The 21,757-nt window shown below is 41.6% G+C and overlaps 1 long non-coding RNA gene across 1 annotated transcript in view; it reads right to left on the bottom strand.

Moving 5' to 3' along the window:
* Positions 1–1,270: 1,270 nt before the first annotated feature.
* Positions 1,271–21,757, bottom strand: part of LOC138992060 (uncharacterized) — a 283,325-nt gene continuing 262,838 nt past the window's right edge. The window contains exons 3-6 of the long non-coding RNA XR_011467866.1: positions 11,864–11,954; positions 11,219–11,318; positions 10,409–10,532; positions 1,271–2,404 (exon numbers count right to left, since the gene is read on the bottom strand). This is a non-coding gene — a long non-coding RNA (uncharacterized lncRNA). The remainder of the gene's footprint in view (positions 2,405–10,408; positions 10,533–11,218; positions 11,319–11,863; positions 11,955–21,757) is intronic.

Below are 21,757 nucleotides of genomic sequence, written 5' to 3'. Positions count from 1 at the left end.
TTCCATGGACAGAGGAGCCAATGTGGAATGTATTTTACATACTAGCATATGATCTATTCAGCAAAATAGGTCAATGCTAGTATATAAAATATCTCCACTTAATGTGCACTTAAAAAGGATATACATTCTGAACTTCCTGGAGACCATGTTTTGTAGATGGTGTTGCAAAGAGTCAGACATGGTTGAGCAACTAACATTTTCACTTACGCTCTCTAAATAATAAATAGATAAATAAAAACTTATCTAAAAAATTAGCTGCCAAATTAAATAATAGATTTGAAATTAAATAATAGATTTCAATATAACCTATGGCTCCAAGAAAAACTCAAAAGGAAATTATGAAATACTTTTACTTAAATGACAATGAAAATACAACATTTCAAAATGTGTAAAAAAGCAGCTAAAGCAGTGCTTATTTATCATTGTAATTCTATATGTTAGAAAACAAGGAAGTTTTAAATCAGCTACTATCTCAGATGTTAGTAAAGAAATGCAGTTTAAGTCCATAGCAAACACAAACATAAAGGAATAATAAAGATGAAAGAGTAAAATAACAAACTAATGCAATTATGTAAAGTTATAAAATAAAATTTAAAAAAATAAATTTAAAAAAAAAAAAAAAAAAAAAAAAAATAAAAACCAACAGAATAGGAAACAGCCTAGCAATGAAGAAAACCAGCAAAGCAAAAAGATTTTCTTTGAAAATATTAATAAAATGAATGTTCAAGGAAACAAATATAAACTATCAGTATCAGCAATGAAATGAAATCAGTTATGTTCTACAGATATTAAAAGAATACAAAAAGAATACTATGAACAACTTTAAATCAACAAATTCAGTAACTTAGTAATGGAAAAGATCCTTTCAAAATACAACTTTCTAGAACTGTCACAAGAATAAATAGAAAAACCTGGAAAACTTTCTAACTAATTTTTAAATAGAAACCATCTTTTAAAATCTTCGCACTTGACACGATACTGGATGCTTAGGGCTAGTGCACTGGGACGACCCAGAGGAATGGTATGGGGAGGGAGGAGGGAGGAGGGTTCAGGATGGGGAACACATGTATACCTGTGGCGGATTCATTTTGATATTTGGCAAAACTAATACAATTATGTAAAGTTTAAAAATAAAAAATAAAAAAATCTTTGCACTTGAAAAACAAAGAAGCCAAACCAAAAGTGAGCAAGCAAGATTCCTGACCCAAATAGCTTTATTAGTGAATTCTAACAAGCATTTCAGAAGGAAGTTATACAAAATTTACACAAAGTCTGTCAAATAAACAAGAAGGAACATCCCAATTCATTTTATAAAACTATTAATAACAAAATCCTAATACAAAAATCTGACAATAATATTACAAAAAAGAAAAGTATAAATCAATACCCATCATAGAGATGTAAGGATTCTTAATAAGATATTAGCAAATCAAATCCAGAAGTATATTTTAAAAAATAATATATTGTGATTAAATGGAATATATCATAGGAATTCAAGGCTGGCTCAGCATTCAACTATCAATGTAATTCAACACATTAATAGAATAAAGGAGAAAAACCACATGATATTCTCAATATATTCAATGAAAGGATTTGGTATATCTTAACAGTCCTTCATGATAAACAGTCTCAGCAAACAAGGAATAAAAGAAAATTTTCTCAGTCTGAAAAGGAGTATCCATGAAAAAAGATGCAAATTTTTGGAAATACAAAAGACCTAGATTAGCTCAAGCAATCTAGAAGAACAAAATTGGCAAGTTTACAGTATTTGATTTCAAGACAATACAATATGCTATCAAGGATATAACGTAGATCAAAAGAACAGAACATAAGAGTTCAAGAAATGTACACACACAAATAACTGGGAAAAACTAACTGTGGCTTTTATTTCATATCATACACAAAACTTTATTCAAGATGAATCACAGACTAAAAACAAAGCAAAAAATAATCTAGGAGAAAAAATATATTTTCCCAACCTTAGAATTTATAAGACAGATCACAGAAGCATTAACCATAAAAGAAAAAAAATGATAAATTTCATCAGAATTTAAATCTTCTAGTCATTGAAACACTATTAGAGAAAAAGAAAAGATAAGCCACAGACTGAGAGATAATAATTGGGTTACATGTATCAGACAAAAGTTTATCTCTAAACTGTATTTTTAAACTTATAAAAGTCAATAAGAAAAAAATCAGACAATTATTTTATCACTATGAACTTCCCTCTGAGGACTGCTTTTGCTGCATCCCATAGATTTCATATGGTTGTATTTCCATCTTCATCTATATCAAGGTGTTTTTTAATTTCCTCTTTGATTTCGTCATTGACCCACTGGTTTTTTGGTAGCACACTTTTCCATCTCCATATAATTGATTTTTCTAGTTTCTCTCAGACAGGCAGCTATTTTAAAGGAGAAAAAGAACACACACAAATAGCCAATAAGTGCACGAATGAGTGATCAACATCACCCTCAGGGAAATGCAGTGATGCCTCCACACACCTGACAAAAGGGCTAAAATTTAAAAGACCAACAAATCCAAGTGCTGATGAGGATGTGGAATAACTGAAACTCTTTACTTTGTGGTAGGAGGATAAATAGCACCAAACACTTTGGTAAGTTTCTTCCAAATTTAAACACATAACTACCTACACCAAAAAATTTAACCAAGAGAAATTAGGTTGTGGATTCACAAGACAACTTTCACAAGAATCTTTATAGCAGCTTTGTTGATAATAGCCCAGAACTGAAAAGAAAAATTTCAGCAGAATGGATAAATAAATTGGATACATTTAAAGAAGGGAATTCCCAGGAAAAAAAAAAAATCTAAAAGTATGCACCACTATTACGTGAATGAATCAAGTCTGAAAAACATCAGTTAAGCAAAAGAAATCAGACACATCTCTAAACAGTATGATCAAGAGCAGACAGAGCTAATCTACTCTAGTGATAGTAATCAAAACCTTTGCTGATTAAGATTAAAAGTAACTTTCAGTAATGATGAAAATTGTCTATATCCTGATTTGCTGGTTGTTAACAGGAGGACACATCTGTCAAAACTGTTGAACTGTGCACTGAAGACGTGAAATCTGCCTTAATTTAAAGAATAATAGCAAAAAAAAAAAAAAAAAAAAAAAAAATTTGAAAAGAGAAAATGACAGAACACCAGAAACAGGGTCTACAGAAAAGTAGACCACCTCCTATAACATTTGAGTCAGCCAATGATGGCCCTTAGGCCATATCCTGCCTAACACCTGTGCTTATATGGACATGGGACTAAGTATGATTTTTACATTTTTAAAGAGTTGGCGGGGGCGAATCAAACGAAAGATAATATCCTGTAGTACACAAAAATTATATGCAGTTTAAATATCAGTTTCCACAAATAAAGTTTTATTGGTACACAGTCACACTTGTTCATTTAGAGCTGCTTTCACAAGACAATGCAGAGTTGAGTGGTTGCAACAGAGACCACATGGCCCACAAAGCCTATAATATTTACCATCTGAACCTTTATAGCAAAAAAAAAAAAAAAATTCCTGCTAGGCAGAAGTGAGCACTTCCCCCTAAGGACTGTGGTCTTGAAATTAAAATGAGACATATCAATGTAGTTATACTCTTTTCCTTATCTGTAATGTGGCAATTATCAGGTCCCTAATTAGGTCACAACTTGGTTGAATTAAATGAGACCATACGTAGAGTGTCCAGCACAAAATGAGTACTTATTCAACAAGAAAACCCTAGCTGCTTCCTAGCACTACCTCTTCTTGGGGCTAAAAGTCATGGGTGATGTGAAGTGCAGAGACTGCAGTGGGATTCTGGGAAGAAGGGGCTGCTTCCTAAACCACAGCTCTCAAACCTCTTCTCTATAAAAATGGACATTTTGTTTCACATCCCTACAGAGCAATTTTCTGTAGCCCCTTGGGTAACTGGTCAGCTTTTCTCCTATACCAACCCCAACTCAAACCTGTTTTGAACAAATCTCCTAATTCATGATGTGAGGCAAAGATGTGATCAAGTATCTGTGGGCTCCAGAGCCAAAGCATCAGGACCACCAAGCAGGAGCATTTTGAAGGAACTCCCTCCTCCCCACTCCCCTGACCCCACTGCAGATATTCTTTTACCAATGCAGTTTCATGAAACAAACATGAGAAAGAGCTTAGGGGGATTGTTATGTAACTGTAATTTCCCATGAATGAGGATTGCTATTGCCTTTTTAAGACATTTGAGAAATTTTAATCCAATGGCCAAAATATTCATTATTTTCTCAAATTTAATTAATTTACTAACCTACTCATGGTTCATTGGATTCAATCCAGTATCTGTGATCTTTCTGAGTTCATTACACTCATGGGATTCAACTTCATCTCTTCTAAGACATAAAAAATCTCATCAAAATGGAAATAAAATGCAATTTTGAACTTTCTAATGAAGACGCCCCTCTTGGCTCTCCAGCACTCTAAAATTAATGGCCCACCCTTTTTGCTCAGAACGCCTCAGCTCTGTGTCAATGGGAGGGAAAAGGAAGGTGCCTTTGTGGTGAACAGCCATGCTGCTTAGGTTGCCTCAGCAAAAGCATCACTCTGGAGGGACCCTAGGAGAGAGGTGCAGTCCACAAAGCCACTGCTTCCACAAACTGACTAATAAAAGGAAAGGAAGCCACTGTCCCAATTAAGGAAAAGTGTAAAACCAATTTTGCATTGGCATCCGGCATGCTCCCAGGGCTGCCCTACATCCGCCTATGCACCTTCCCTGGACACACTGAGCATCTACCCACACAAACCTTGGAAACCTACCACAAATCTGGAAAGGAGGCATTATAATTCTCTCCATTTTTCAAATGATAAAATTGAGGACTGAAAGAAGCATGTAACAACTAAGTACACTCACACAGCTGGCAAAAAACAGAGCAGGGCTGGCTATAGCCTAACACGATGTGATGGTTGGAGCATGGTTTGATGCAGAGCAGCTAATATGGTAAGCATTGCTCTGGCCAGGCCTAGTGCTCAGGGCTGGCCAGACACGATCTCATGCAGTCTTCACAACTCCTTGAATGCTGGGGACGCATCAGTCCCAGATTACAGATGGGTAAATAAGATAGACAAGTGACATAGTTTCCCAAGGACACAGAAACAGATCTATCCAGAGCTGCAAGAACTATGGGCTCCCAACCCTTGCAGGCCATACTGTCCCCTGCTTATTAAACCCACAACTGCCCTGTGCAGATGCCCTCAGAACTAAAGTGAAATAGGGACTCTTCTTCTTAGAATATTCAATAAATATTGGTATTTTTCAAGTTGACATTTTTTTTTTTTAAATCTGAGTGCCTCAGAGCATATCCAAATTTCCAGGCAAGCAACGGGGATGGACAGCATGTCTGAGGCTAGTAGAATATTCAGCCTTTCCAAACTGTGTTTCCCAGCCTGATCTCTGGCTCGTGGACCCTGCCCCAGTTCCCAGATGATGAGAGAGGAAATAAATCCCTCTCATTGGTCACAGAGACTCATATACCCAGTATCAGGCAGCATCAGACCATTCACAGAATTTTCACTCTGCTTCTTCTGAAAGGACTGTACTACCAACCACTCCGAATTAGGTGAGGTTACATCACTTCTTCCAAATAAAAAAAGTGAGATAAAATAGTGAAAAAGCAAGAAGGCAAAGTGGTTATCTGAGGAGGCTTTACAAGTAGCTGAAGAAAGAAGTGAAAAGCAAGGGAGAAAGGGAAAGGTAGAGTTCCAAAGAATAGTAAGGAGAGACGAGAAGGCCTTCTTCAATGAACAATGCATAAAAATGGAGGGAAACAACAGATGGGGAAAGACTAGAAATCTCTTCAGGAAAATTGGAAATATCAAGGGAACGTTTCACCCAAAGATGGGTACAACAAAGTACAGAAAAGGTAGAGACCTAGTAGAAGAAGAAGAGAAAAAGAAGAGATGGAAAGAATACACGGAAGGACTGTACAAAAAAGATCTTAATGAACCAGATAACCACAATGGGGTGTTAGTCACCCAGAGCCAGATGTTCTGGAGGGTGAAGTCAAGTGGACCTTAAGAAGCACTGCTGTCAATAAAGCCAGTGGATGCAATAGAATTCCAGCAGAGCTATTCAAACCCCTAAAATACAATGCTATCAAAGTGTTGCACTCAATATGTCAGCAAATCTGAAAGGCCCAGCAGTGACCACAGGACTGGAAAAGGTCAATCCTCTTCTGGGTTCCCAAGAAGGGTGGTACTAAAGAATGCTCAAACCACTGGACAATTGCGTTTATCTCCCATGCTAGTAAGGTCATGTTTAAAATCTTGCATGTTAGGCTTCAGTATTATGTGAACCAAGGAACTCCAGACATCCAAGCTGGGTTTAGAAAAGGAAGAGGAACCAAAGATCAAATCACTAACATTCTCTGGATCATAGAGAAAGGTAGGGAATTCCAGAAAAACTTCTACCTCTGTTTTATTGACTATGCTGAAGCCTTTGACTATATGGATCATAACAAACCATGGAAAGTCCTTAAAGAGATGGTAATACCAGACCATTTTACCTGTCCCCTAGAAACCTGCATGCAGGTCAAGAAACAACAGTTAGAACCCTGTATGGAACAACTGATTGGTTCAGGATTGAGAAAGGAGTACGACAGAGCTGTCTGTTGTCACCTTGTTTATTTATTTAACCTGTATGCTGAGTACATCTTGAGAAATGCCAGGCTGGATGAATTGCAAGCTGGAATCAAGATAGATGGGAGAAACATCAACAACCTGAGATAATGCAGTTGATACCACTCTAATGGCAGAAAGCGAAGAGGAATGAAAGAACCTCTTTATGAGGGTGTAGGAGGAGAGTGAAAAAGCCGACTTAAAACTAAATATTAAAAAATCTAAGATCATGGCATCCGGCTCCATTACTCCATGGCAAATAGAAGGGAAAAAAGTGAAAGTAATGATGGATTTCCTCTTCTTGGGCTCTAAAATCACTGAGGATGGTGACTGCAGCCATGAAATCAGAAGACGATTGCTTCTTGGCAGGAAAGCTATGACAAACCTAGACAGTGTGTTTAAAAGCAGAGACATCACTCTGCCAACAAAGGTCCATATAGTCAAGGCTATGGTCTTCCCAGTGGTCACATACGGTTGTGAGAGCTGGACCATAAAGAAGGTAGAGCGCCAAAGAACTGTGGTGCCTTTGAAGAGTGCCTTTGAAGAGTTCAAAGAGTGCCTTTGAACTGTGGTGCTGGAGAAGACTCCTGAAAGTTCCTTGGACAGTAAGGAGATCAAAACAATCAATCTTAGGTGAAATCAAGCCTGAATATTCACTAGAAGGACTGAGGCTGAAGCTGAAGCTCCAGTATTTTGGTCACCTGATGCGAACAGCCAACTCATTGGAAAAGTTCCTGCTGCTGGGAAAGATTGAGGGCAGAAGGAGAAGAGGACATCAGAGGATGAGATAGCTGGATGGCATCACTGATGCAATGGACATGAACTTGGGCAAACTTCAAGAGAAGATGAGGGACAGGGAGGCCTGGTGTGCTGTAGTCCATGGGGTTGCAAAGAGTCAGGCAAGACTGGGTGACTGAACAACAACAGCATCACTTGTTCCAAATAATAAAACGTGAGATAAAATCATGGATGTCACTTCTGGGTATAAGTGTTAAGAAGAAGTAAGCAATTTACCACATTTCTTTCCATCTGTCTCAGTTACAAAATAATTCATGCCAGGAGGGAGGCTCCATTAGCTTGGGATCCTGGGTGTATATGAAGAGGGAGACCCTGCCAACTTTCATGAAAGGAGAACTGAATTCCTGTTGTATGAGGGAAGTCACTGAGACATGGGAGCTTGTCTGTTAATGCAGCATGACCTAGCCACACACATACAACACACACTCCTACAAATCCCACATACACTCCTATAACCACACAGACACATTCCTAAGCCCCACAATACTCCTATAACCACACACACACACACACACACACACACACACTTCTACAACCCAACACACACCCCTGTAATCAATAGACACACACTCCTACGACCCCGCAGAAACACATTTTTACAATCCCACACACTCTGCCTTCTTTATGGTCCAGCTCTCACAACCGTATGTGACCACTGGGAAGACCATAGCCTTGACTATATAACCCCACAGACACACATTCTTGTAGCCCACAGACACACACTCCTACAACTCCCCACACACTCCTATATCATATAGAAACACAATCCAACAACCCCACACACACTCCTGTAACCCCACACACAACTCCTACAACCCCATAAATGTTCCTATAATCACACAGACACACACTCCTACAAACTCACACACACTCCTGTAACCCCACAGACCCACACTCCTACAACCCCACAAATGCTCCTATAAGCACAAACACTCCTACAACCTCACTTGAGGATCTGTTTCTCTACTCACAACATTTCTAACATCATATGTCTATTCTAGGTTTTCCACATCAATTAACTCTCCCGTTCTCAGGAGTCACAAACTTGGCACCCTACAACTTAATTCATCTCTGTCACTAACTCCCTGCAGTTAACACAGACCCTGCAGGTTAAGTTTCCTCCACTTCAGACCTCTCCCACTGCAGATGCCAATCACAAGCAGTGGGTCCCCAGATCACCCACACTTTTGACTTGGCTACACAGTGTGGTTTCCTATGTCCCCCTCCTCAGGTTTGATAACTTGCTATAACAGCTCACAGAACTCAAGGAAACATTTTCCTTACTGTTACCTAGTTATTATATAAGGTACAAATGAACAGCCAGGTGAAGAAGTACCCAGAGTGAGGACCAGAAGGGTCCCAAGCACAGGTGCATCTGGCCCCGTGGAGTTTGGGCCACCCTCCAAGCATGTGGATTTCTTCACCAACTCAGAAGCATTACAAAGCACATTGTTTCAGGGTTTTAAGGAGGTTCCATTACACAGGTATGATTGATTAAGTCATTGAGCATTGGTGATCAATTCCAGCCCATGCCTTCTTTCCCCTCCCTGGAAGTTAAGGAGTGATACTGAAAATTCTAACCATCTAATCACATGGTTGTTTCCCCTGGCCATCAGCCCCCACCTTCCAGTGGTCATTATATCAGCATAACCTCAGACTATGCCTGAAAGTAGATAAATATAGCATAGGATGACCCAGAGCTGCCTACAACACTGGCCTCTGGCCACCTGTGGTTGCAATTCTGCTCTGTGTACATGGACTTGTCCAGAACTGCCTCCCATGTGCATGTCAGGACTGCCCAACAAGGCCTCAGAGACAGAAGTGTGGCTTTTGCAGATATATGCCCCACCAGACAGTTACTCTGTAGTCTGGAGATGGCTGTGTGCACAAGGAGCCTCTTTTTCCAGTAGCAGAGTCCAGCACATCCCCTGGACCCCACAATTCATCTGATTCCCCAACATGTCATTTCTTTTGATGGCACAGGGATACAGACAAAATCTGCTCCCAATTAGTTGTTTCTTTTGCTAATTTGACATCTATCCCCCCTCTGATAGCCTTGTGCAGTTGCTTTTCCAATCACTTTAAATCTAGCCACCTCATTAAGAAGAGGCCCAATGTTCCTGGTGGGAACTTGATCTGGTTTGAGGAGCACATCAGGGCAAAAGATGCAGGGCTAGCATACCGCTGTCATCACCCTCCCTGCCAGCTAAGAGGCCTGGGAGCCAGTCCCTGAGCCCAGACTGGGCTAACACTTCAAATAAAGGGGAGGGAAGGGCCTCTCAGCCCTCTCTTCATGTAGCAAGTGTGGTGGTGCTTTCAGCCCTGCTTATCACACACATTGGTTTTCCTGTTCTTTGGGGGGACTGACACTAGAGATTATAGTGACCTTACAGAATCCACAGAATCATGGTTTGTGGTCCCACAGACACTAGCTACAGGGGTGTGCAGTAACTGTGGCCAAGGAGAAGAGGGTGAGTGATTAAAAACATTAACCCCAGCACTTGTGTGGGTTTCTTCTGGGAGGATGGTTGAGACACCAGCATGAGTCTGGAAGGAGATGTCATGAGCTAAGTACCTCACAGGGGCATCAGTGTCACTGATTCATTAGCTCCTCTGCTGCTCACAGCACCTCCTTTATAGATGAGAAAACGAAAACTCAGAGAGGCAGGCTTCATGCCCAGGCCCTGGCAGGGGATATACAACCCACACACACTCTTTCTGTGATGGTTAATATGATGTGTTAACTTGGCTGGGTCATGCAGTGCCTGGATATGTAATCAAACATCATTCTGGGTATTTCCATCAGGACATTTTTGTATGAGATTAACATTTAAATCAACGGACTGAGTAAAACAGATTGCCCTCCCTGATGTGGGTGGGCCTCATCTGATCAGTTGAAGACATAAATAAAATAAAAGTCTGACCTCCCCACAGTTAGGATAGAAGGCTTCCTACCTGAAGATTTTCAACCGCATCATCCGTCAGTTCTTCCTGGGTCTTCCAGCCTTTGGATCTGAACTGGGACATCAGTTCTACAGAGTTTGGACACACCAGCCTCCATAATCACGTGAGCCAATTCCTTCCAGTAAAAAACAAACAAACAAACAAAAAGGTATATGTGTATATATGTTCTATTGGTTCTCAGTAGTCTCCAGATCTGCAGGCGGGGCCCCCTTAGACCAGAAGGGTGTCTGTGCACTGCTCTCCAGTCCTGAGTACTTACATGTGTGCACCATCCCAGCTCTTTCTCATGGGAAAGGTCCACCTCCTGAGACTGACCCCAAAGCACCTTTCTTCCTGAGTAGCTTAGAGTCCAACTGAGTTTTATCTTCATGGTCCCTCCCATGTGCACAAGGATTGGGGGTCCCAGCATTACCCTACATGATAAGACTTTAATGGAGAGAGCCAGGTCTGTGCTAGACTGGGAGGGACTACATACGTGTGGTATATGTGTGGGGTTTGTGCATATGCATGCGATGGGTATGTGCATGTGTGTGTGTGTGTGTTTGAATGTGTGGAGTATGCCTGTGTGTGTTTGTATGAATGTGTGTGTAGGTATGCATGTGTGCAGGTGTGTGCATATGCCTGTGGAAATGTGTACATGCATTTGTGAAATGTGTGTTGTGGGGTCTGTGTATGTGTGTGTTTGCTTTCTGGAGCTATATAGGATGGGCTCCCTTAGATGAGGAGATAGTTTCTTCGCATCACTGCTTCCTGGAAACCACAGAATCAAAACAAGGAAGGAAGGGGAATCTGCAGACATACCTTCACTATGAAGGAGGAGCTTTTCTTCTTGGAACCACCATTTCTTAGCTGTGTTGCTTTGGGCAAGTTACCTAGTCTCTCTGAGCCTCTCTTTTCTCATCTGTAAAATGTGATAAGCACACAGACCTCTCAGGGTGATTCTAAGGACTGATAATATACCAGATGTGAAGTACCTGGGCTGTGTCCAGGAGAGGACTCAGTTCCCAAGGGAACCAGCCCTGAACTCATGGCCCACCAGGAAAGGGGGAGTTAAAGAAACACCCAACCATCTTCCCACCCAGAGAGGGGAAACAAGAAATGTGACCTAAGGGAAACATTCCAAGAGAAAGTGAGACGGCCCTGCCAGCCTCTGCTTGGTGCTGGGAGATTGTAAATGCAGTGTTATTATGTAAAGCACTTAAGTGATTTTCAGTGTAATTAAGATGGATGGCTCTAATAATTCTGCAGGGCTCAATTCCGGGCTGCATTACCAGGCACTTACAGGGAGTTTTTGTGTATTTTGCTTCAGTGAACATGGGAGCCCATTAAAGGAATGCAAGGAAGGCGGAGTTCTCAAGCCCACTGTCCTGCACCAAAGTCAGTGGAGGAGCCTTAGTGCAAAACCCCAAAGGAAATCTGTCCCACGAAGTCATCCTCACCCCTTACCTGTGCAGAAGCTGTTTTTCATTCTCCCTCTCAGATTTAGCGCTTCAACACTGACATGACTTTTTATTGTATTGACTGTCATCGTATCCCCCTGGGAAGAGAGGAGAGTACACAGAAGAAGAAACTGAGTTCTCAAGAGAAAAGTCTCATTCTCGGCTTAATGCTCCTGGATGAGTAGGATCTCTTAAAGGACATTGTGGGGCCATGCACAGAGCCAAGCTCAGGATGGGCGGGGCTCAGATGGCCTCACCTCACAGAAGCTCACTGTGGCCCTAACAGGTCTCTCACCTTCTCTGAGCCCGGCCTTCTGCACATATGGGATTAGGAGGGTCACAACTCCTGGCACAAGCTCACTCATGCAGCGTACCCCATGTATGGGGCACACACACAGACCTCCTCCCTCCTCCTGTCTCAGCTGCCCTCAGCCTGAGCCAGGGCACCAGACAGTGACTAATGTCATCAGTTTCTCCCAAACGTTTCCTCTTTGGGAAATTTCCTGAGGATAGGACAATTTTCTAGTCTGTAGCTTTGTGTGGGTTTAAACACTTCCTTCAATATTTGGATAATAAAGATTAACAAGATGGAAAAATAAAGCTGTTCACCAGAGCATGGATCTGGGAGTCAGAGAGAGCTGAGATTTCATCTGCTGTTCCATCGCTCTGCCTGCAGGAGTGATTCAGACCCAGTGCACATCGCTTTGGCTGGTACGGTGAGCACATTTGCTGGTCTTTGGGCCTTGCCGTTTCTCCCCAAGAAGGTTTTTGGCAGGAGTGCTCTTTGCAGCCACTTTATAAAGTAACCACATCTTTGAGGTTGGGAGAGGCCATATGACTAGATGTGGCCATGATTCATGAATGCTTCCTGCTGGAGCCTTGTGTAAGTACCCACACAAGAACCCCTACACACATACACATGCACACACACACACACACACACTCCTCTCTCTTTGGTGTCCAGGCCTGACATATCTAGGAGAGCAGCTCCTCACCTGCCTGATATCTGAGTGGCTTTGATGAGCAGTACCGGCCAGCACATATGGATATGTAATATAAAGGACAAATAAGCCTTTGAGGTTTTTTTTTTTTTTTTTTTTAACTTTACTATATTGTATTGGTTCTGCCATATATTGAAATGAATCCGCCACAGGCATACATGTGTTTCCCATCCTGAACCCTCCTCCCTCCTCCCTCCCCATACCATCCCACTGGGTCGTCCCAGTGCACAAGACCCAAGCATCCAGTATCATGCATCGAATCTGGACTGGTGACTCATTTCATATATGATATTATACATATTTCAATGCCATTCTCCCAAATCATCCCACCCTCTCCCACAGAGTCCAAAAGACTGTTCTATACATCAGTGTCTCTTTTGCTGTCTCGTATACAGGGTTATCGTTACCATCTTTCTAAATTCCATATATATGTGTTAGTATACTGTATTGGTGTTTTTCTTTCTGGCTTACTTCACTCTGTATAATAGGCTCCAGTTTCATCCACCTCATTAGAACTGATTCAAATGTATTCTTTTTAATGGCTGAGTAATACTCCATTGTGTATATGTACCACTGCTTTCTTATCCATTCATCTGCTGATGGGCATCTAGGTTGCTTCCATGTCCTGGCTATTATAAACAGTGCTGTGATGAACATTGGGGTACATGTGTCTCTTTCCCTTCTGGTTTCCTCAGTGTGTATGCCCAGCAGTGGGATTGCTGGATCATAAGGCAGTTCTATTTCCAGGTTTTTAAGGAATCTCCACACTGTTCTCCATAGTGGCTGTACTAGTTTGCATTCCCACCAACAGTGTAAGAGGGTTCGCTTTTCTCCACACCCTCTCCAGCATTTATTGCTTGTAGACTTTTGGATAGCAGCCATTCTGACTGGCGTGAAATGGTACTTCATAGTGGTTTTGATTTGCATTTCTCTGATAATGAGTGATGTTGAGCATCTTTTCATGTGTTTGTTAGCCATCTGTATGTCTTCTTTGGAGAAATGTCTATTTAGTTCTTTGGCCCATTTTTTGATTGGGTCATTTATTTTTCTGGAATTGAGCTGTAGGAGTTGCTTGTATATTTTTGAGATTAGTTGTTTGTCAGTTGCTTCATTTGCTATTATTTTCTCCCATTCTGAAGGCTGTCTTTTCACCTTGCTTATAGTTTCCTTTGTTGTGCAGAAGCTTTTAAGTTTAATTAGGTCCCATTTGTTTATTTTTGCTTTTATTTCCAATATTCTGGGAGGTGGGTCATAGAGGATCCTGCTGTGATGTATGTCAGAGAGTGTTTTGCCTATGTTCTCCTCTAGGAGTTTTATAGTTTCTGGTCTTATGTTTAGATCTTTAATTCATTTTGAGTTTATTTTTGTGTAGGGTGTTAGAAAGTGTTCTAGTTTCATTCTTTTACAAGTGGTTGACCAGTTTTCCCAGCACCACTTGTTAAAGAGATTGTCTTTAATCCACTGTATATTCTTGCCTCCTTTGTCAAAGATAAGGTGTCCATAGGTGCGTGGATTAATCTCCAGGCTTTCTATTTTGTTCCATTGATCTATATTTCTGTCTTTGTGCCAGTACCATATTGTCTTGATGACTGTGGCTTTGTAGTAGAGCCTGAAGTCAGGCAGGTTGATTCCTCCAGTTCCATTCTTCTTTCTCAAGATAGCTTTGGCTATTCGAGGTTTTTTGTATTTCCATACAAATTGTGAAATTATTTGTTCTAGCTCTGTGAAGAATACTGTTGGTAGCTTGATAGGGATTGCATTGAATCTATAAATTGCTTTGGGTAGTATCCTCATTTTCACTATATTGATTCTTCCAATCCATGAACATGGTATATTTCTCCATCTATTAGTGTCCTCTTTGATTTCTTTCACCAGTGTTTTATAGTTTTCTATGTATAGGTCTTTAGTTTCTTTAGGTAGATATATTTCTAAGTATTTTATTCTTTCTGTTGCAATGGTGAATGGAATTGTTTCCTTAATTTCTCTTTCTGTTTTCTCATTATTAGTGTATAGGAATGCAAGGGATTTCTGTGTGTTGATTTTATATCCTGCAACTGTACTATAATCATTGATTAGTTCTAGTAATTTTCTGGTGGAGTCTTTAGGGTTTTCTATGTAGAGGATCATGTCATCTGCAAACAGTGAGAGTTTTACTTCTTCTTTTCCAATTTGGATTCTTTTTATTTCTTTTTTTTCTGCTCTGATTGCTGTGGCCAAAACTTCCAAAACTATGTTGAATAGTAATGGTGAAAGTGGGCACCCTTGTCTTGTTCCTGACTTTAGAGGAAATGCTTTCAATTTTTCACCATTGAGGATAATGTTTGCTGTGGGTTTGTCATATATAGCTTTTATTATGTTGAGGTATGTTCCTTCTATTCCTGCTTTCTGGAGAGTTTTTATCATAAATGGATGTTGAATTTTGTCAAAGGCTTTCTCTGCATCTATTGAGATAATCATATGGTTTTTATTTTTCAATTTGTTAATGTGGTGTATTACATTGATTGATTTGTGGATATTGAAGAATCCTTGCATCCCTCGGATAAAGCCCACTTGGTCATGGTGTATGATCTTTTTAATGTGTTGTTGGATTCTGATTGCTAGAATTTTGTTAAGGATTTTTGCATCTATGTTCATCAGTGATATTGGCCTGTAGTTTTCTTTTTTTGTGGGATCTTTGTCAGGTTTTGGTATTAGGGTGATGGTGGCCTCATAGAATGAGTTTGGAAGTTTACCTTCCTCTGCAATTTTCTGGAAGAGTTTGAGTAGGATAGGTGTTAGCTCTTCTCTAAATTTTTGGTAGAATTCAACTGTGAAGCCGTCTGGACCTGGGCTTTTGTTTGCTGGAAGATTTTTGATTACAGTTTCAATTTCCGTGCTTGTGATTGGTCTGTTAAGATTTTCTATTTCTTCCTCGTTCAGTTTTAGAAAGTTGTACTTTTCTAAGAATTTGTCCATTTTTTCCCACGTTTTCCATTTTATTGGCATATAATTGCTGATAGTAGTCTCTTATGAGCCTTTGTATTTCTGTGTTGTCTGTTGTGATCTCTCCATTTTCATTTCTAATTTTATTGATTTGATTTTTCTCCCTTTGTTTCTTGATGAGTCTGGCTAATGGTTTGTCAATTTTATTTATCCTTTCAAAGAACCAGCTTTTGGCTTTGTTGATTTTTGCTATGGTCTCTTTTGTTTCTTTTGCATTTATTTCTGCCCTAATTTTTAAGATTTCTTTCCTTCTACTAACCCTGGGGTTCTTCATTTCTTCCTTTTCTAGTTGCTTTAGGTGTAGAGGTAGGTTATTTATTTGACTTTTTTCTTGTTTCTTGAGGTATGCCTGTATTGCTATGAACTTTCCCCTTAGGACTGCTTTTACAGTGTCCCACAGGTTTTGGGTTGTTGTGTTTTCATTTTCATTTGTTTCTATGCAAATTTTGATTTCTTTTTGGATTTTTTTCTGTGATTTGTTGGTTATTCAGCAGCGTGTTGTTCAGCCTCCATATGTTGGAATTTTTAATAGTTTTTCTCCTGTAATTGAGATCTAATCTTACTGCATTGTGGTCAGAAAAGATGCTTGGAATGATTTCAATTTTTTTGAATTTACCAAGGCTAGATTTATGGCCCAGGATGTGATCTATCCTGGAGAAGGTTCCATGTGCGCTTGAGAAAAAGGTGAAATTCATTTATTTGGGGATGAAATATCCTATAGATATCAATTAGGTCTAACTGGTCTATTGTATCATTTAAAGTTTGTGTTTCCTTGTTAATTTTCTGTTTAGTTGATCTATCCATAGGTGTGAGTGGGGTATTAAAGTCTCCCACTATTATTGTGTTATTGTTAATTTCTCCTTTCATACTTGTTAGCATTTGCCTTACATATTGCGGTGCTTCCGTGTTGGGTGCATATATATTTATAATTATTATATCTTCTTCTTGGATTGATCCTTTGATCATTATGGAGTGACCGTCTTTGTCTCTTTTCACAGCCTTTGTTTTAAAGTCTATTATTTTTAGGCCACTGAGGGGTGGGTGTATGTGACCAGGGCCTGACCTCACCTACCTGAACTCATACAATTACTGCACTGTATGGATTAAATGTGATCATTTGCCTAAAGCACCTGGCTCACAACAGATGCTGAAATGATAACTGTGTCTCCTTGAAGCTTGAAATTAAAAGGACAAAGTCTCTCCTTCCATGGCAGGGAAGTCTATGTTCCCAGTAGAAAGGACACACACTCATGCTACTGAGATGCAAGTGAGGGGGAGAAGATTGTTCCCAGTAAAGCTTCTGTGGTTAGAAGGGTTGTGAGAATATGCCAGATGCAGATGCCAGCTGCAGGTGCCAAGAGGGGAGGATGAGAAGAAATGACAAAGAGCGAGTGTGGCATGTCACAGCACCCACCATGGAACTCCCAGAGCAGTGTGGTCTTGCTCACTGCTTTGCAGAACTTTGAATCAGAAAACAAACCCCAAAGCTCTGCAGAATCCCAGGATGCTGCTGCAGAGAGAAGGTGAAGAGTGAGGAGGGAGAGCTGACCCTAAGGTGTGGAATGAGCACAGGACCTGGTAGGTGGCCAACTTACCCAGCGTCCAGCACCCATTGAGGGCGGGCTGAGCCATCCAAGTAGCCCCTAGTGTGCCCTCTGCCTGGCTGCTGAGCCAATGATCCAGACCTCACAAAAACAGCCTGTCCTATTGAGCATCCTCTTGTGTCTCGACCCTGTGTTCCACATTCCACATCTGCTACTGTCCTCTCTTTACCTCCCCAGCAATGCAAAACATCCCACGGGACTGATTAGCCCCTCCCAGGCATGGAGGAAGCCTCTTGATCCTATCATCCCTCTGGAGCACCGAGCACGGCCCTCAGCAAGCCATAGCACACAATAAATGTCACTTTTGCCGATGTACAGGAAAGGTCATGCTATGCATGACACAGGAGGAAGCTGGGAAAGCTCACCCGGAAGCCAGGAGGTAAGGCTTCTCCTCCATCATGAGGCTTCTCCTTGGGCACCAGTGAAGTTTCCACCAGCACCCCACCCACAGCAGCCCCACCGCTCACAGCCTGCAGTGCTAAGTAGGTTGCCATTGGCTCTGACCCTGCAAACATGAGTGCTTGAATGACTGATTCCTAGATGCAAATGTCAACAGCATTCAGCTATTGATCTGTGCTTCCTAGCCCTTAGATAAGGAGTACCAGTACATACAGCATGTACACACATTCATACATAAGATGTATGTGTTGGTGCCCCATGTGCCAGCCATGTGGCTATGCAACTCGCAACAGAAGGAAACCCCAAAGCACTGCTGTCCCGTAGCTCATATTATCTGATGATGCTAAAAGGCTCCCTTGAGGATACTTGGAACACTGGTCTCCAGGAGGACTCCCATGGATCATGCATATCTAAAGGGATCTATGCTGTGAGCACAATGTCTGGTACACACTACACACTGCATAACACTTCAGTTCAGTCACTCAGTCATGTCCAGCTCTTTGCAACCTGATGGAATGCAGCATGCCAGGCTTCCCCGTCCATCACTAACTTCCAGAGTTTGCTCAAATGCATGTCCATTGAGTCAGTGATGCCATCCAACCATCTCATCCTCTGTCGTCCCCTTCTCCTTCTATTCTCAATCTTTGCCAGCATCAGGGTCTTTTCCAAGAGTCAGTTCTTCACATCAGGTGGCCAAAGTATCGGATTTTCAGCTTCAGCATCAGTCCTTCCAATGAATATTCAGGACTGATCTCCTTACAGCCCAAGGGACTCTCAGGAGTCTTCTCCAACACCTCAGTTCAAAAGCATCAATTCTTCAGTGCTCAGCTTTCTTTATAGTCCAACTCTCACATCCACATATGACTACTGGAAAAACCATTTGACTAGATGGACCTTTGTGGCAAAGTAATGTCTGCTTTTTAATATGCTGTCTAGGTTGGTCACAGCTTTTCTCCCAAGGAGCAAGCGTCTTTTAATTTCATGGCTGCAGTCACCATCTGCAGTGATTTTGGAGCCCAAGAAAATAAAAGCTGTCACTGTTTCCATTGTTTCCCCATCTATTTGCCATGAAGTGATGGGACAGGATGCCATAATCCTCGTTTTTTGAATGTTGGGTTTTAAGCCAACTTTTTCAGTCTCCTCTTTCACCTTCATCAAGGGGCTCTGTAGTTCTTTGTTTTCTGCCATAAGGGTGGTGTCATCTGTGTATATAAAGTTATTGATATTTCTCCTGGCAGTCTTGATTCCAGTTTTTGCTTTATCCAGCCCAGCATTTCACATGATGTACTCTGTATATAAGTTAAATAAGCAAGGTGACAATATACAGCCTTGATGTACTCCTTTCATTATTTGGCAACTGGGTCCTGCTTTATCCAGGGCCTTCCTAAGAAAAGGGAAATAACAAGATAAATTGAGTACCTACATTATGGATTTGAGTACCTATACTTAATACATATATTCACAAAACTCCCAGCAGGTGATGTTATAATTATTCTCATTTTAAAGATGAGGAAACTGAGGCTCAGAGACATGAAGAAATTGACCTGAGATCATAGAATTAGAAAATTTCAAAGCAAGATTGAAAATCAAGATCCAGCTCAGCAGAGATTGCATGTACATTTAGTCCCCCACAGATTCATTTCCACAAGGAGGGTGTGTCATGCTGAATCCAGGCTGCCTCTCCACCCCATTTCCACTACTTATTTGGATGATGGTGGTAGATGACAATGACAAAAGCATCATTCACCTGGAGGCCTAAGACCCTTTGTGTGGCTGATGGGGTTTGTGTAATCAGAGTCCACTTGAAGACCCAAAGCTTCATGCACAAATTCCCAGGATGAGGGGCTCATAGGCAGGAACAGACCCCACGCTTTGGTGTCCTGCCCTGACTGAAGCCTCTCATCCTACTTTGCAAAGCCCTCAGCCATGTGCATCATTGGATCATAGGGAAGAATCCCTCCCCTATTGATGAGCAAGTCTGTGCATTCTGCTTTTTGTGTAGAGCCTGTGTTCCCAATACCTCTTGTGCATAAAAGGACACAGACCAGGGGATGTCTCTCTGCTCCAGGAGCCTTAACTGGGAAGACTTGAGTAGCTAGGGTACAGAATCATCCAGGGATGTCTTTACTCACAATTTGGTGTCTAAGCTGACATGACCCAGAAAGTGGATTCAGCTGGCAGTTTCCACCGGGCACCCACAGATGACTTCTTCATATGGTGTGGGCTTCTCCCAGCCTGGTGATTGTGTTTCAAGAAGGACCAATCCAAGTAAGAGAGTGAGCTTTCCAGTAGAATCATCAAAAGCTGTGTGACCCTTTGTGAAACTAGCCCAGGAAGTCCTAAAGAATCACTTTAATGTATTCCATTCATGACAAGCAAGTTATTAAGTCCATCCAGACCAGATCAAAGAAAGGGATAGCCCCATCAGTGGTTTTGGTGAGGGAGTGACCAGTTCCCATTGCCCAAGAGTCTATGGATAGGAGATACAGTCCTCCTTTCTTTGGAAAAATGTCCTGGAAAAGAGGAAGTGTGATAAGTAAGATTCAGGGACTGAACACATTCTGGCAGAGAAGGGTGTCAGTCAGTCTGGGCAGGAGGCCCCCTTGGTCCTTCAGAGATGTCCAGTGTTCCAGGCAGTGGTACATGCTCCCTACTTCAGGTGTAATCACAACATCCCCAGGTAGCCAGCTCACCAGCGAAGAGATGTGCTAGTCCCCAGCCTAGCCAAGGGCCCTGGTCTGTCCCAAGCAAACATCAAAAACCGAGGGACATCCCAGGGTAGGGTGGATGCATCCCATGCTTGTCTCTTTTTCTGTCCTCCAGGGGAAACAAATGCTTCACTTGGGAACTGGAGCCTGGTTTCGTCAAGACAACCTTTGACCAGTATAAAGGCAGCCATCCTCTCTCTCTGTCACATCAACCTCAGATTTCAGACCTGTCTCCATGACTCCTGGGAAGGTCCCTCACTTTTGCAAAGAACATCAGGAGAAAGAATGTACTGGAAGGAACCAAGAAGGGAGATGAGCAAGCTTGCTTCAAGGGCTGCTGCACATCTCCATCAGGATGGAGCAACTGATAGTAGAATCACCCCAGAGCTTTAGGACATTCTGCTTTGGACTTGAAGCTGAATGAGAGAAGCCATCCTCCCTTCTTCTGCAGGGTAATGGGTGGAGTCCAGGATCTCATAAGGGCAATTTTAGAGCATCCAAAATGGGGAAGAAGAAGCTGAGACCAAGGTGTGTGGAGAGTGGCATTGTGGGGGTGAGTCGCCTCCACAGAGGAGAGCAGAGACATCTTCAGTCAGCTGCATGAACTGTGCTCAGAAGACTGCCCAAACCTCTGACAGCAAGAAAGACAAGACCTTGCAAAAAGGAGATGACCTGAAGAAATGTTATTACGATTGTGACCCTATATTTCAAACCAGGCTGGTAATGTCTAAGAGGAACACAGGCTATACTAGATTTTCATATTTAAAATCAACAACAGAAAAGTATATCACAATTTGGCATGTAACTAATTACCAATTGGAAAACACAAGCATGGCCATGACAGGGATCAGAGGATGTGGAAATACTGTGGATAGAGAAACCTGAGTAGTCTTCATGGATGCAAGGTCACCCACCAAATGAAAAACTTAAGAGATGGGAGTGTGGAGTGGCATGCTCTGGTCTGAAAGGCAGAAACCTCACCAGGTTCCACAGGAACAAATAGGCCACATTGAGTCCTGTTTAGGGCCATGCCTATACATAGCTCTGCATGATTCTCTAGACACAGTAAGGAGGTGGCCAGGAGCTCTTTGTCTTGCAGACCTTCTGACCATGGCCCCTGACTACGGACAGAACTTCTCTGTCCAGCAGCAGGGGTGGGTGGAAGAGTGCCCTAGAGCTGTCTGACCTTGCCTCCTTGAATACTGAA

Source organism: Bos mutus, chromosome 2 (genome assembly GCF_027580195.1).
Source record: "Bos mutus isolate GX-2022 chromosome 2, NWIPB_WYAK_1.1, whole genome shotgun sequence".
Taxonomy (NCBI): Eukaryota; Metazoa; Chordata; class Mammalia; order Artiodactyla; family Bovidae; genus Bos; species Bos mutus.
This window is presented reverse-complemented; position numbering and strand designations above follow the sequence as displayed.